This window comes from Octopus sinensis, linkage group LG16 (genome assembly GCF_006345805.1).
Source record: "Octopus sinensis linkage group LG16, ASM634580v1, whole genome shotgun sequence".
Taxonomy (NCBI): domain Eukaryota; kingdom Metazoa; phylum Mollusca; class Cephalopoda; order Octopoda; family Octopodidae; genus Octopus; species Octopus sinensis.
This window is the reverse complement of record NC_043012.1, coordinates 51,455,501-51,471,091: the sequence shown is the minus strand read 5'-3', so window position 1 is coordinate 51,471,091 and position 15,591 is coordinate 51,455,501.

The window sequence follows — 15,591 nt, the reverse complement described above, 5'->3', positions numbered from 1 at the left end:
GTATGTATGTATGTATGTATGTATGTATCACACGCACACATGCCCACACCGACACACACACACGCGTACACACCTCTACACACACTTATACCCCAAATTAAAGAATGGAGTAGTTATTTACTCCATTTCCTAATTTTGGATATTAATTCGCATGGACAGCAACCCCAGCTGCTAAACGTAAACTATAAAATAACTTTTATCAGTTTATCGACGTTGGATAGGGGAAAAATTCACAACATTCTTATTCTATAAACGACTATCGCCTCTGAAAGTTGTCGTTTATTTATTTTATACCTTCTGCGGACTACTCGAAGCTTCCTAACTTCGGACACATTGAATCTTGGATTTTACCTTTATGTGTGTGTATGTATGTGTGTGTGTGTGTGTGTGTGTGTGCATAAATATATGCAATATGTTGATATATTCGCGCGCACACATCGTTATCAATATTTGATTTACATATTTTATTATTTGCATGTGAAGATCCTAAACATTAATATTAGAAACGGTATCGTTCAAAATTGAACATAAAAACTGATAACTCAATACGAAAAAATGTGTTGTTCATACAGTATGGAATACAGTCGTGTCATGTATGTATGTATGTATGTATGTATATATATTTATATATATATATATATATATACACACATATATATATATGCTATATATATATACATAATATGTAATATATATATATATATATGTGGGTGTGTGGGTGTGTGTGTGAGTGAGTGTGTGTGTGTATAGAAACATACACAGAAACAGACACACACATGTTTGTATACGTGCATACATATTTCGTCCACAAGTATGTGTCTACATGTATTTATATCCACGAAGATTTAACAATGAAGTTATAACAATTCACATTGATAAGATTTGTTTGGCAATCTGTCATCCACAAGTCTTTTGAAATGTCGATCGAAATCCATTGTCTCTCAATCCTTTGCCCGCTTCTCCTCAGATATATTGATCTAAATACTATTTGACACGTGTCATCTGAATTCCAGGTTTAATCTACAACGCATATAACCTTCCTGATCTACGCGCATCTTCTATATTCATGCTATGTACAAATTTCTATTTTCCTTTCTGTTTAGAAGAGAATAAAATCAAAATTGACCTCATGAAGATGATGATGATATTGCAAGTATATAAAAGAGAAGAAGAAACTGAAAGCAGGGAAAATTACATTATTATTTTATTTTTGTTCAAGTCAAGAGATTATTCTTTTAAATGTTTATTATTCTGTAATTTCTTATTCGGTTCATATCAATCTTTGCAAAGGAGTGGGGTCTTTAACCGACTCTGCTTGCACAATCTCTGCTCTTCTATTGGCGCCATATATCTAACACAAATATTGTCGGAATTGTAGAAAACAATGGGAAAATACTTGAGTAATTTCGTAAATGTCATCGTCACTGCCCCATCAACACATCCACTGTCCTAACAAAGATAGAACATGTAATTACCAATATAAATTAATGTGAAATAATCCTAGAAAACGTTTTCTTTTCTTACATATTAATTCGTTGGAATGGAACTTTCTATATTAATTCTACGAATAACTTTTCAACCAGCATGTATTCATAATTGAATTACTTCAAGACGCTAATAAAACTATATAGACAAATACACAAAAATACTACAATACCGTCACATACAAATATATGTGCATACATTCAAAAATTGTACTATTTTTATGTGTGTGTATGTGAGTGTGTGTATGTGTGCGTGCGTCCGTGTATGTGCATGCGCACGCGTGTGCATATACTGCATAACTATGTGAACACTTGCATGTATATATGTATCTGTATCTGTATCCATCTGAATGTTTGTATAAATGTTTATGGGCATGTAGTAATTGAATATAAAATATGCAACAAAACATATCCCTTATACAACTCTGTGCAAAGAAGTATAATGTAATTATTTCCGACACCCATAGAAGATGATACAGAGAGAACAGTATAAACATAATCCTGTTTCATTGATTGAGACTCACCATTAATTCAAAGGTTGTCAGTTGAAGGCAATCCAATCGTTTCTTTTTATACGGTTATTGGTTCCTTTTCATTGCGTAAAATTACTTTATGTCAGGATAAGTGACATAGGAATATGTTACTTTCACAGCTTTACATTAATTTGCAGTTCCTGTGACGTAAAGACGGTTCGGTATTCACCAAAAATGAAGCAAAAATCTTGTATTGTATTTGCCTCCATCCTATTATCCATATTTTCTAACAACTATTTCTGTGAGTGTCTGGTAGTTAGATTCCCCAGACATCTCCTACATGTATCCTGTGAGAATTAACCAACATTATACTTTTCGGTGAGTCCTACTGGGACAATATGATATTATTCAAGCACCTTGCTCTTGGTATACCATAAGACATCCATCAGGCTGCCACAGCTGGAAGAATAATGCGATATTTTCTGGCAACAAGTCCGTTGTTCCGGACGTGTGTCCTCTCAATCACTTGACCTAGAGAACCTTCCTCGTTCCTGAGCTTCGCAGACTTTAGAGTAACTTTAATGAAGTGATAGTGCGGAGGCAATCTCTTTCAGACGTTTGAATCTGCGACCAGATTGTTTTCAACATCATCCAACGTTCGTGAATATAGACTGTGATATGCACGAGAAACAAACTGAAGTGTAGTGAGTTTGAGTTCGAAAGCAGATGCTGGTACATCACTCTCCCAGCATCTGCAATTCTAACACTCAGTTATTTCCCCTGTTTTCCAGAACTCACGAATACAAACCCGTGAGATATTTGTTGATCACTAAAATTCACAATCAAATCTTCTGGCGAAAACGAGACGCATCTGCGTGTGAATGCTAACCTCACAAACGGTGAAGTCATAGAAGTAATTAAAGCGCTCAAACGTATGAAGGCCGATGGGGAGGATGGGATTTGGACTGAGATATTAAAAGCCTTAAAATTTGAGGGTAATCCCTTGCTCATTCGAGTATGCCAGAAACTTTACTTTATCGTTTAAAAATACATCTCTTTTGTATCCAATTATTTTGATTCATTGATTCTCATTACCTACGTCAGATCTTATTGAGATGTTCTATGATCAAATTCTTTCCAGTCGTGGCTTATTCCGACAATTTTTATTTTATTGAATATAGTGTAACTTGTCTCCAGCAATTCACGAGAAAGACAATATTTAATGAAGGCGGTGAGTTGGCAGAATCGTTAGCACGCCGGGCGAAATGCTTAGCGGTATTTCGTCTGCCGCTACGTTCTGAGTTCAAATTCCGCCGAGGTTGACTTTGCCTTTCATCCTTTCGGGGTCGATTAAATAAGTACCAGTTAGGCACTGGGGTCGATATTATCGACTTAATCCGTTTGTCTGTCCTTGTTTGTCCCTTCTGTGTGTAGCCCCTTGTGGGTAGTTAAGAAATAGGTATTTCGTCTGCCGTTACGTTCTGAGTTCAAATTCCGCCGAGGTCGACTTTGCCTTTCATTCTGTCGGGGTCGATAAATTAAATACCAGGTACGCAATGTGGTTGATGTAATCGACTTAATCCGTTTGTCTGTCCTTGTTTGTCCCCTCTGTGTTTAGCCCCTTGTGGGTAGTAAAGAAATATGTATTTCGTCTGTCGTTACGTTCTGAGTTCAAATTCCGCCGTGGTCGACAATGCCTTTCGTACTTTCGAGGTCGATAAATTAAGTACCAGTTACGCACTGGGGTTGATGTAATCAATTTAATCCTTTTGTCTATCTTTGCTTGTCCCCTCCGTGTTTAGCCCCTTGTGGGTAGGAAAGAAATAGGTATTTCGCCTGTCGTTACGTTCTGAGTACAAATTCCGCCGAGGTCGACAATGCCTTTCGTCCTTTCGAGGTCGATAAATTAAGTACCAGTTACGCACTGGGGTCGATGTAATCGATTTAATCCTTTTTTCTGTCCTTGTGTGTCCCCTCTATGTTTAGCCCTTTGTGAGCAATAAAGAAATAAGAATAGGCTGACTGTCACCAAAGATTTACTCTATCAACAGAGGACATTAGCCAATAGAGTTTTATATATTTATTTTATATTACGATATTAATGCATGGATTAATTTTCAAAATATTGTCGAACAATAATGAACATACTATTTGAATTATGGGCAAATTAATATCTTGTGTTGATATTTCTAGAAACATAAGGCGGTGAACAGACAGAAATATTAGCATGCTAAGTAAAATGCTTAGTAGCATTTCGCCCGTCTTTGCGCTCGCGGTTCAAATTTCACGCACGTCGACTTTACAATTCATCTTTTGAGAAGTCGATAAAATAAGTACCAGTTGAATACTGGGGTCGATATTCTGGACGTATATCCTCTACCCGAACCTACTGGTGTTGCGCCAAAATTTGAAACCAGTATTTCTAAAAACACAGAATTTGGAAATCATCGTGTATTGATAACTATTTCAAAACGATTAAAAATATTTATTTCACTTATATATGAAAGGTGGACAAACTGGCATACTCTACTATGGTTTACTCTGTCCTCACTCTCTCTCTCTCTTTACTCTTTTACTTGTTTCAGTCATTTGACTGTGGCCATGCTGGAGCACCACCTTTAGTCGAGCAAATCGACCACAGAAATTACTCCTTGTAAGCCTAGTACTTATTCTATCCGTCCCTTTTGCAGAAACGCTAAGTTACGGGGACGTAAACACACCAGCATCGGTTGTCAAGCGATGTTGGGGGGGGGACAAACACAGACACACAAGCATATACAAACACTTATATATATATATATATATATATATATATATATACACATATATATACGATGGGCTTCTTTCAGTTTCCGTCTACCAAATCCAGTTTGAAGGCTTTTGTCGGCCCGGGGCTATAGTTGAAGACATTTGCTCAAGGTGCCACGCAGTGGGACTGAACCCGGAACCATGTGGTTGGTAATCGAGCTACTTAACACATACCCACTCCTGCGCCTACTTACCACACAACCACTCTTGTACTAATAACCCTATTATGAGAAATTCAAGCCCCAACTCTAAACAATCTGAGCATACATAACATCAGAACCTGAGAAAATGCCGTTGGTGGAAGTGAGCAGTTGAGGTCTTCAGAGTGTACTTCACATACACACAAATATACATTTACACACACACACACACGGTCGTACACATATGACCATGTCGATGTATGCTCAGGAAATTGTTTTGTGCGTATATAGCCGAGTATTTGAGCGTGTATTCACTGCTGGAACATTACCCTGTTCAGCTGATGCCTTTTATAATTCTGCATAAATATATGGTAAACATTTTAAACAAAAAGAATTTTGTTTGCAAGAACATTAAGAACTTTACATAATGTAAAATTAATTATATCATAAATATGTATTCAAGAATATAAAACGTATGAAAAGTTTTGGTGGAAATATAAATTGGTAATTGACAAGTTGTGTGTTATTAATCGTACACCTATTTCTCTTGACGCATATGTTTTAAATATAATAAAATTTCGCAGATATGTTTTCAAGTTTTAAATGAGATTAAGTTATACTTGGAAGGCTAACGATAAGTGGTATTTTAATAATATGATATTATGTAACACGCACCCACTCACACGGTTGTAAATAGCTGTGTATGACACTTTTCTCCTCCTTTCCTTCCTTCCTTCCCTCAGTTGGTGAGTTCAAAATACATCCGTTTTTATGTTTTGTCTTTGCAGATTAATGAAAAGTTTGACGATATCTTCTTTCCTCTTCCTCCTCATTCCTTCCAAATTTTCCCTTAGTTTCTTTCCTTTACATCTTACGGTTTTTTGCCTTTCGTTGTCTCTACACTGCGATAATATTTTTTAAAAAAGTTTCTTTTCATTTCGTTTATTTTTTTCGTTTTAATTTATTTTCTTATCTCACTTTTTATCTATTTTCCTAAACAATTTTTACGTGTCTTGCTGACACTCCCTTCCTTTTAGAGAATTGCAGCCTCTGTCTTCCAATCGATTGGTGCTTTCACTGCTTCTTCTATTGTTTATCGTTTATTTTTTTTTTAATACTTATATACAATCTAAGCTTGAGAACGAGTATTATGAATTTCAGTTTAAACTATATTCACCAACAAATGGAAACTTATTTTCGTTAGTGATTTGCTATAATTTTCAAATAAGTAAAATAACTGTAATTTTAAAATTCAAAACTTTAATAATATCTGGATTGCTAAGAAATAAAAAGTCATCTCTGATTTTTTTTTAGATATGAGATCATATAGTTCTCGGTGCCTCCTCCTCATCTTTTAAATGTAAGCATACTAATATTTTCGATGGTGAGAATAAATATCAGAGCAGAATCCCCGCCGCTTTGTTTGTAACAGTCGGTAGCACATTAGTCATACTCGCAGTAGTTTCACGTTTGCATTCTTCGTTTCACTTTTGAGCATTATTTTCTTTTAAAGTGTAAGAATTTGTCAACACATTAAATCAATGTAATTTTAGTAACTTTATTTTCTTCCAACCGGTACACAACCATATAATGATATATAATTTTCAAAGCATCTTCATTTGTATTAAAAATTTACTCATAGTTTTCAGGTTGTGACATTAAAATATCAAAGTAAATGGAAGATCAAACAAAGGGTACTTTGGTTTTGTTGCTAGCACAAATCTCATGGTTGCAAAGGATGCTAGGAAGGAAAAAGTCACACCATTACATTTCATCTTTTCTCTATCCAAGTTGGTATAGACCCAAAGTACTCACACTATTATTTATTGCTTAATTCATTTCCACATGCTCAATTAAATGACTTATCTTTTGGGCTTTCTCAGTATCCGCGTACAAAATTCCTTCTATAAGCAGTGTTGAACCCAGGACCATAGCAGAATTCATACGCGTAATAAGATATGTAACGTAACGGAACTGGAAATACCGTGAGTGTAAAAGCGAGCGTCCTAAACTGACTGCCATGCTTGTGCTTATATATATATATATATATATATATATATATATATATATATATATATATATATATATATATATATATATATATATATATATATATATATATATATATATATATATATAATATATATATATATATATATATATATGTATATATATATGTGTATATATATATATATATATATATATATATATATATTATATATATATATATATATATATATATATATATATATATATATATATATATATGGGTGAAGATGTGTGGCTTAGTGGCTACGGCATTCGGCTCACGATTGTAAGGTCGCGAGTTCAATTCCCGGCGACGCGCTGCGTCCTTGAGCAAGACACTTTATTTCACGATGCTCCAGTCGACTCGGCTGAGTTGTACCTGCATTTCAAAGGGCCAACCATGTCACACTCAGTGTCACGCTGAATCTCCCTGAGAACTATGTTAGATGTAAATGTGTCTGTGGATTGCTCAATCACTTGCACGTTAATTTCACGAGCAAGCTGTTCCGTTGATCGTGTCAGCTGGGCCTCTCGTCGTCGTAACCGACGGAGTACTCCTAAATATATATATATATATATATATATATATATATATATATATATATATATCAATGATTCGACATATCTCAATAATGCAAACATACACATTTGAATAAAATCTAAGTAATACTCAGTTTTTCTAAGGAATAGCAAAAGAAACTGACGTGGATTCTCCAAACCCTATCTATCAGTTGCACAGTGACGATTTGTAAGACATTCCAAAACTATTCTATCTCAGATAACTATGTGAATAGATGCACACACGTGAGTGTATGCACCACTAGGTAAGCCAACATACGAACTCAATAAAATAGTGAGTATACCCACGAGGTATACTCGATATATTATATTCTTTCGCATGTTGCAAAATTTTCATTGTTTGCTTGCTCGATAACCGCCATTAATTCATTAATTAATACTTACATTTTATTTCTCTATCCTACTGTGATACTTTTTGGTGGATGAACCATTATTTACAGTCTCATTTGCATTTGGTAATTTGGTAAGAGAAGTATTTTCGTGCATACACGCAGATACAACAACGAAGAACGATAGCAGTAACAGCTATAAAACAACAGCAACAAAATGTCTATCATAGTTTTAAGAGTATTTAGAAGACCAGCTGCAGGCACTTAAACAAAATCCGATGTATTAGAAAAGGGTTTAGAGATGTGGACAGTAAATGAATGTTTTTCCCAAAGAGCATCATCATGCCAAGAGGCACGTATTCACAAGCATGAAGTAGCTTTTTCACTCATCTTCTTCAAAGTTCTCTCTGTCGAAATTTATGTTAAGATACAATCAATGGGAGAAAAAAAAACTGGATTGGGTAGATAATGATAGTCAGAAGAGAGAAGAATTTAAATAGTAAAGAAAAACTAAGTTACATAGGATGTCGGAACGCCCGTAGCCTGGGTATTCATTTCGCAGACACTAAAGAAACACGAATAGTATGAACAATGATACAATTAAACCGCAAAGTCACAACAGTAGAAACACCAACTTGTTCAAGAAATGCTGTAGATCAAAATAAATTAAAACAGCAAAAATTGAAGGAAAACAGCACTAATAATACACTCCACCAATTCATTTTTCTCTGAAAGTTAAATAATTATTTGTGGAAGAATACAATACAAATTAGAAGGAGTACATCAACATCTTTAAAAGTCGGTAGATGGCAGAATACTGGTGAGTTCTTATTAAGCAATTCCAAGAAGCTCGTGTAGAGGAATTTGACGTAGAAGCGGTGGCTGTAATGTCTCCAGGGACATTCGTGAGAAATGGTCAACAGTCCGCTGCTGCCAAGAGCTTGCCAATTTCGTCAATGCGTACAAGTCGTAGTTCAATTCGTCGGGGCCTATTATTGGCAAGCCAGCTTACAGCCACCAAATTCCCACTATAGCTAGTTTTTATTTAGAGAAGTATAATTTCAACTACAAATATGACAAATAATATAAACACAATATGTAAATTGAGATATTGAGAACATAGCACAATGAGTGACAGTATTTGCAGAGAATATACTTAAAACGAATGTATCTTGGAGACGGTAAAACGAAAACATATTTACCAAAATTTAAACCCGATGAATTCACGCGTGTCTTTCTCTGTGCATGTGTGTGTATAGAAACGCATGTGAGTGCATATGTGTGTGTATATATGCAATTAGAGAAGACGTATATATATGTATATACATTCATACTAACCCACATACATGTGTGTGTGTTTGTGTGTGTGTATGTATGTATGTATGTGTGTGTGTGTGTGTGTGTGCAGATATGCACAGACTAAATACTAATATTGGAGATGAAGGTGTCAACAAGGCATTCGATCTGAGAATGTGTACTGTTAACTACTTATTTATATCTCGTTTCAAACCCATTTTGTAATGATTCCATCACACCATGGAAAACGGTAAATATTTTAGTGATGGATATATATTTTTCGAGAATGTATGAGCCTCTCAGATCACATATGTTTTAGAAGTTTGGAAAAGAGAGGCAATGCACAGCGGGAATCCATGCAAAAAACTCGAAAAACAGCCTAATATATCAACGGCCGCGCACATGCTGCCGTCGTATCTCAAGTGGAAATAGAAATATTTATTGCAAAAATAAAATTCCAGAAACGGTCGAAGAAACGTCTCAAATTCTCAATGGCTGTTTAGATAATCTGATGGAAGCATGTCAAGGGGTCGTACCCAATCATGAAATGCTATAAAAACGTTTGTGAATGAAAATGAACAAACTGACAGCATATCCAGCGTATACTGACAAGCAAGAAGACCTGATAATTCTTGATATTTTCCACTCGTATGCATCTGAAAGAAACTCTTCCTCCCGACAGTAGTGATGCAACAATAGTATTTTGGAAGTCAAAGTAATTCAATATTACTAAAATAACCCAGAAATTTGTAGATAAATCGCTCACTAGACCTGAATTCTTCTCTAAACTACTGCATTTTTTTTAATTTGAAGAAGATATACACCTGAAACTCTATTATTTCCGTCCAATAGATTACGGAACATATACCAGCAGTAATTTTCAGATTAAAAAGAAAAATGTAACGTTTCCAAGAATAAATCCCCAAACAATGAAATTATAATATACTTTTTCATTTACCTTTAAACTTATAGAGAATACAGAAAATTTGTGTGCATTTTAGGTACTAAAATACACAAGGAAATTTTCTGTTAGAAGTAAAAATATGTAGTACACACATTATTTACATTATTTACATTTGACAGATATTTGTCCTCATCTCGTTTGTTGTTAAAACAACTTTTCGGCTGATATACCTTCCAGCCTTCATCAGGTGTGTTGGGGAAATTTCAAACCTGGGTTCTCTTTCCTATATCATTTCTGGAGGAGTCACCTCAGTCCATATAATCATAACAAAAAACGAATGAAGTAGACCGACATGTAATTTCTGAACTTGTGTAAGGCACGCTAGATGCCGAAATATCGTTCAACTAATTTCACATGATAACTATGGCACTCTTCTATTTATTTCTCTATCATTATTATTATTATTATTATTATTCTTGTTGTTGTTGTTGTTGTTGTTATTATTATTCAGGTCACTACCTTGAATCAATCTCGGAATCTTGGGGATAGTAGCCCGCACTCTTAAACACTAAGCCATATGCCCGTATATAATGTAAATAATGTACATAATTTCTCATCTCGTAAATATAGAACTATATTATATAGCACGAATTTCAGCATTATTTTATGCGTGTCTATCGTTGGGTAAGTTGTTAGGCTTTTTGAAATGCGCCTCAGTCCATTACAAATATATATTAGGCTTGCAATTAATACACGTCTATAAAATATTCCAAATTAAAAGAAATAACACGGTTACTTATTCTGTTCTAGTATGATACAAGCTTGTGCCCCAAGATAGCTGCTATGCAATGATCTCCATCGATAAAAGAATAAAAGAATGCAATATAGCTGACAAGTATTATTCCCTTATGTTATATGAACACGCAAAATTCTTGCTGAACTGTGCTAAAAACTTTACGAATAATAAATATATATATTTTGTTACGTGATTAAATATGACAGAGTGCATGGCATTCGGAAATACAAAAGATTTTCAGACTCTTACGTGATTCTTCAACACTATAAATTCATAGTTGGACTATGACATATGTATGCAGACCTTTAATACAATAATAATTATTTAAACTATATAATATACAAGATAGCCAAAGTAAAGATCATTGTCTATCGTTTGAATAGAAATCTACAATATTGAACTAAATGATATCACAGATGGCCCACTAATCTTTAGACGATATATTAAATTGAAAAGCAAGAACTTCCCTTCGGTGTAAAAGGCCAAATTAATTAATAACAGTTCATAATTATAAGTGCAAGATCATAATTTACGACGGAAAGGTTTATTTTAAAATGTATGGCGCCATATATTCTGGAAATATATCCCGATGATAAATTTAAAACATTGTTAACTGATATCGGAATTAATTCTAGTTGTCAGTCCGATGAATATATTTTGGAGCATAACTATGTCAATTCTAGATTCTTTTTATTATATTTTGGTTTTATAATATAATACGATATGCTATTTGGTAGCAGAAAAATTTACACAGACACGCACACACACACAAACACACATATATATATACATATGTATAAACATATATATGTACATACATATATATATACATATATATATTCATGCATATATATATATATGCATGTATATAAATATATATGCATGAATTTATACATATATATATATATATATATATATATTATATATATATGCATATATACACACAAACATTCACTCATACACATACATATATATATAATTTGATTCTAGACTGAGAGATCACTTGAGCTGCGTTTCAATTTATTGAGCAATAAAGGAGAATCTTTCGTTCAAGCACGAGTGAATGAATATTAGCTTAATGGTGTTATCTCTTGTTTTCGAAATGAAGCGTAATATCGTCAAAAACGTGACCATATCGATAGCAGTTAATTCTGAATGTGTCTCTGAGAATGGGTTTGATAAATGTTGAATAGGACATTGCCCACAGCACAAAGACCAATATCGATTGTTAACTCATTTCATCTTGAAATACTACAAATTATATATAAACAACTGCTCAAAAAATTTTGCATTGAAATATATATATATCCTAAGAACATTTGCCACTCACTGATCACACTGGTCAAGTGCAGGATAGGTCACTTACTTTTTTGATCCGCCGACAACAATGAGATTGCTGTTGCAGATTAGGATTGTTATGAGGTTGACCTACGATGTAAGAGAAGGGACACACAGTGCATGTTTCAATATCTATGAGTAAAATATGTCTGAAAGTTTTAATATGGTACTCAAATGAAAATCATTAGAGGAAGGGAGAGAGAATGTGCGGGAGAGAGGGAGAGAAGGAGGGAGGGAGAAAGAGAGAAAATGTGAGCATGTGTGGACGCGCGCGAGTGTGTACGTGATTGCCATAACTTGTAAAAAGTGCGATTCGCTTCGAAAAGAAAAATGCTGTATACATAAACATTGAAACAACTTCAGGGTGACACATGAGAGACTGAGAAATGGGGAATGCGTACTGCTTTTTGAATTTTTGAGCTGACAAATTCGGAAAACTGAGACATCGTGTGAAGCTACAAAATCTCTTTACAAAGACTTGCAAGTAATTCTTAGAGATACAGAAAGCTTTTGAATGTATAGTAAAACATATTAGATTGAAATCTCTTTATTCTGCTAATGATTTTATTTTAAAATGTAGTCTGTGTTTTAAATTTGTAACATATTTAATGATCCTTGTGTAAATAAATAGCACTTTGTTGGTCACGACAACTAAGGTTCAACCTGATCCGATCAACACAACAGCCTACTCGTAAAATTAACGTGAAAATGGTTTTGCATTCTACAGAGATGCGTATCCTTAACGTAGTTTTCAGGGCGATTCCGTGTCACACATAATGTGACAAGGCTGATCCTTTGGATTACAGATACTAATGATTTTTTTTCCAGCTGAGTGGACTGGATCAAAACAAAATTTACGACAAAAAGCGCCAACGGGAATCAAACTCACAACAGCCGAATACTCTAAGCCTGAAGCCACACAACTACACTTTGCATAAATATAGTTAATGTTGATTCACTTACATCTGTATCGCCAGGTGACTTCCACATTCATAAAATATACCATAAAAAATGTAAAACTGTCAACTATTAGATTTACTGTACACTCAATAATATGTAACATGACCCAATAATGTATGCCTGAAGAACTGATAGCATTAATGCAATTGTTCTACAACTAGCTAAGCATAATATAATCATAGAAATAATAGAATTTGAAACTCCATCTCATTATTTCCTACGTGTAAAAATCTGTGATGGGATTACGTCGATAGTGTATGCTAATTTATTCAATATATACATATACATTCGGTGAGCTGCCAGAATCTTTAGCACGCCGGGCATTATGCTTAGCGGCATTTTCCCTGTCTTTACTTTCTGAGTTCAAATGCAACTTAGACCCGCAGGTATATCCAGTGAAAAGATGTAACATATGGTAAGCGATAACTATATAGGATCTTTGAAATGAAATGCGCGTTAGTTATTGCTCAGAAGATGTTAAGTTTCTGTTTATATATATATATATATATATTATATATATATATATATATATATATATATATAATATATATATATATATATATATACATACATGATTATTGAGAGATGGAAGATGGAAGATACTAGAATTTTTATTAGTCACTACAATTTATTCAACCCATCTACCATGAATCCCACACGGGTGGAATACTTAACAGATGATTTAGGAGAATCCGACGGTGGACCTGTATTTCTTCTGATTATAATACTATATGTCTTGGTAAAATACGGACTGTTCCGTAACATATTTTCCTATCTCTCGTTTGTATCGTTTCTCTTTTCAAAGAAAATATTTCTCAATCACCGTTCACTATTTCCCTCTCGTTCAGGTCTAAGGACCCTCCATGTTTCTTTTCGTTCGGTTTCCCTGTATGTCTCCACTGTCCTGTTTTTGTTTCGAACTTTGACCTTCCATAAATCCAAAATTTTATTTTGGTATTCATGGGAGCAAGTGTCTTCGATGACTTATATTCTCGTTGTGTGCTCGAAATCGGAAGTAGAAAGACAACTGTTGAAGGGTCATTTTTTGTATTAGTTTTCCGTTTTTCTCTCGTTCTTTGCGTATTTGTTTTCGTATTTCAAGTTGTTTACCGTTGGTGGCGCCCTGTACCCATTATGCATATATATATATATATATATATATAGATATATATATATATATATATTATTTAATTAACGCAACGCATCCATTTCCAAGTATGTGCGTATATATATATATATATATATATATATAGAGAGAGAGAGAGAGAGAGAGAGAGATAGATAGACAAATAGACAGATAAATAGATAGATTGATATATATATATATATATATATATATTATATATATATATAGATAGATAGATAGATAGATAGATAGATAGATAGATAGATAGATAGATAGATAGATAGATAGATAGATAGATATTTAGATAGATATTGTGGCCGGTCATAGAGTGATAATTTGCTTAGAACTATAGGCGACTCGACAGACATTTGTGTCTGACGAGTCAGCTACTTTGTTAAACCAATGATCGCTCTACGATCGGCCATAACTATTCACTTTCTAATATCTAACATAATATAACACATTTAACGACTGAAATATATGAATAATCATCCACAAATAGCATAAAAGTACCTTTTTTAATGGTGCCTTAGAGGCACTATATGAATAACACCACAGCATAGGTTGGCAAAATGACGAGTAGCATAGGTGAAAATATTGCAGTACATTGTGGAGATTACAGTGAAGAAGAACCCACGGACGCCGTAATATTGATTACTGAATTTGTATATGTTCAGAAAACTGATTGTAACTGTATTTAGAATAAATAACAAGTGGCCTAACTAACCACGTTATCGGACAAGTGTAAGGATAAAATAATTGTAGAAACAGCTACAATTAAACTCCACCTACATACACACAACGCACACACATGCACACACGCACACACACACGCGTACACATACACACACTGAGACACGCACCTGCACACACGCATGCATACACGAACACCTATTCTTATGCGTAATAAACACTAATATCAGGTCATCCCATAGGTCATTTTTTTTTTCAGAGCGTACTTGTTGAAACATGCCTTCCCACGCTTAAGCAAGATGATTTTTAAGGGTGCATAAATACAAGAGAGTAAGAGAATATTCAGTTAGAGAGATTCTGACGTGTAGACACGCAAATAATAATTTGTTGGTTTAATCTCTCATGAAAATGGATGTTGCAAAAAACACATTAAGCTCGTCATGTGTTACGAGTACAAAACAAGCAACAATGCAACAAATGCATTGAATATTCGGAAGTGCTAACAATGGTTCCATAAACTTCGGCATGTGGACTTTTTAGCTTGTAGAAATCCGTCGCTCTGGGTGCCCTGTGTCTTTTGATAATGATGTGTTGAAAGTCGCTAGCAGTAGAAATTCATATGCAACTATTGAAGGCA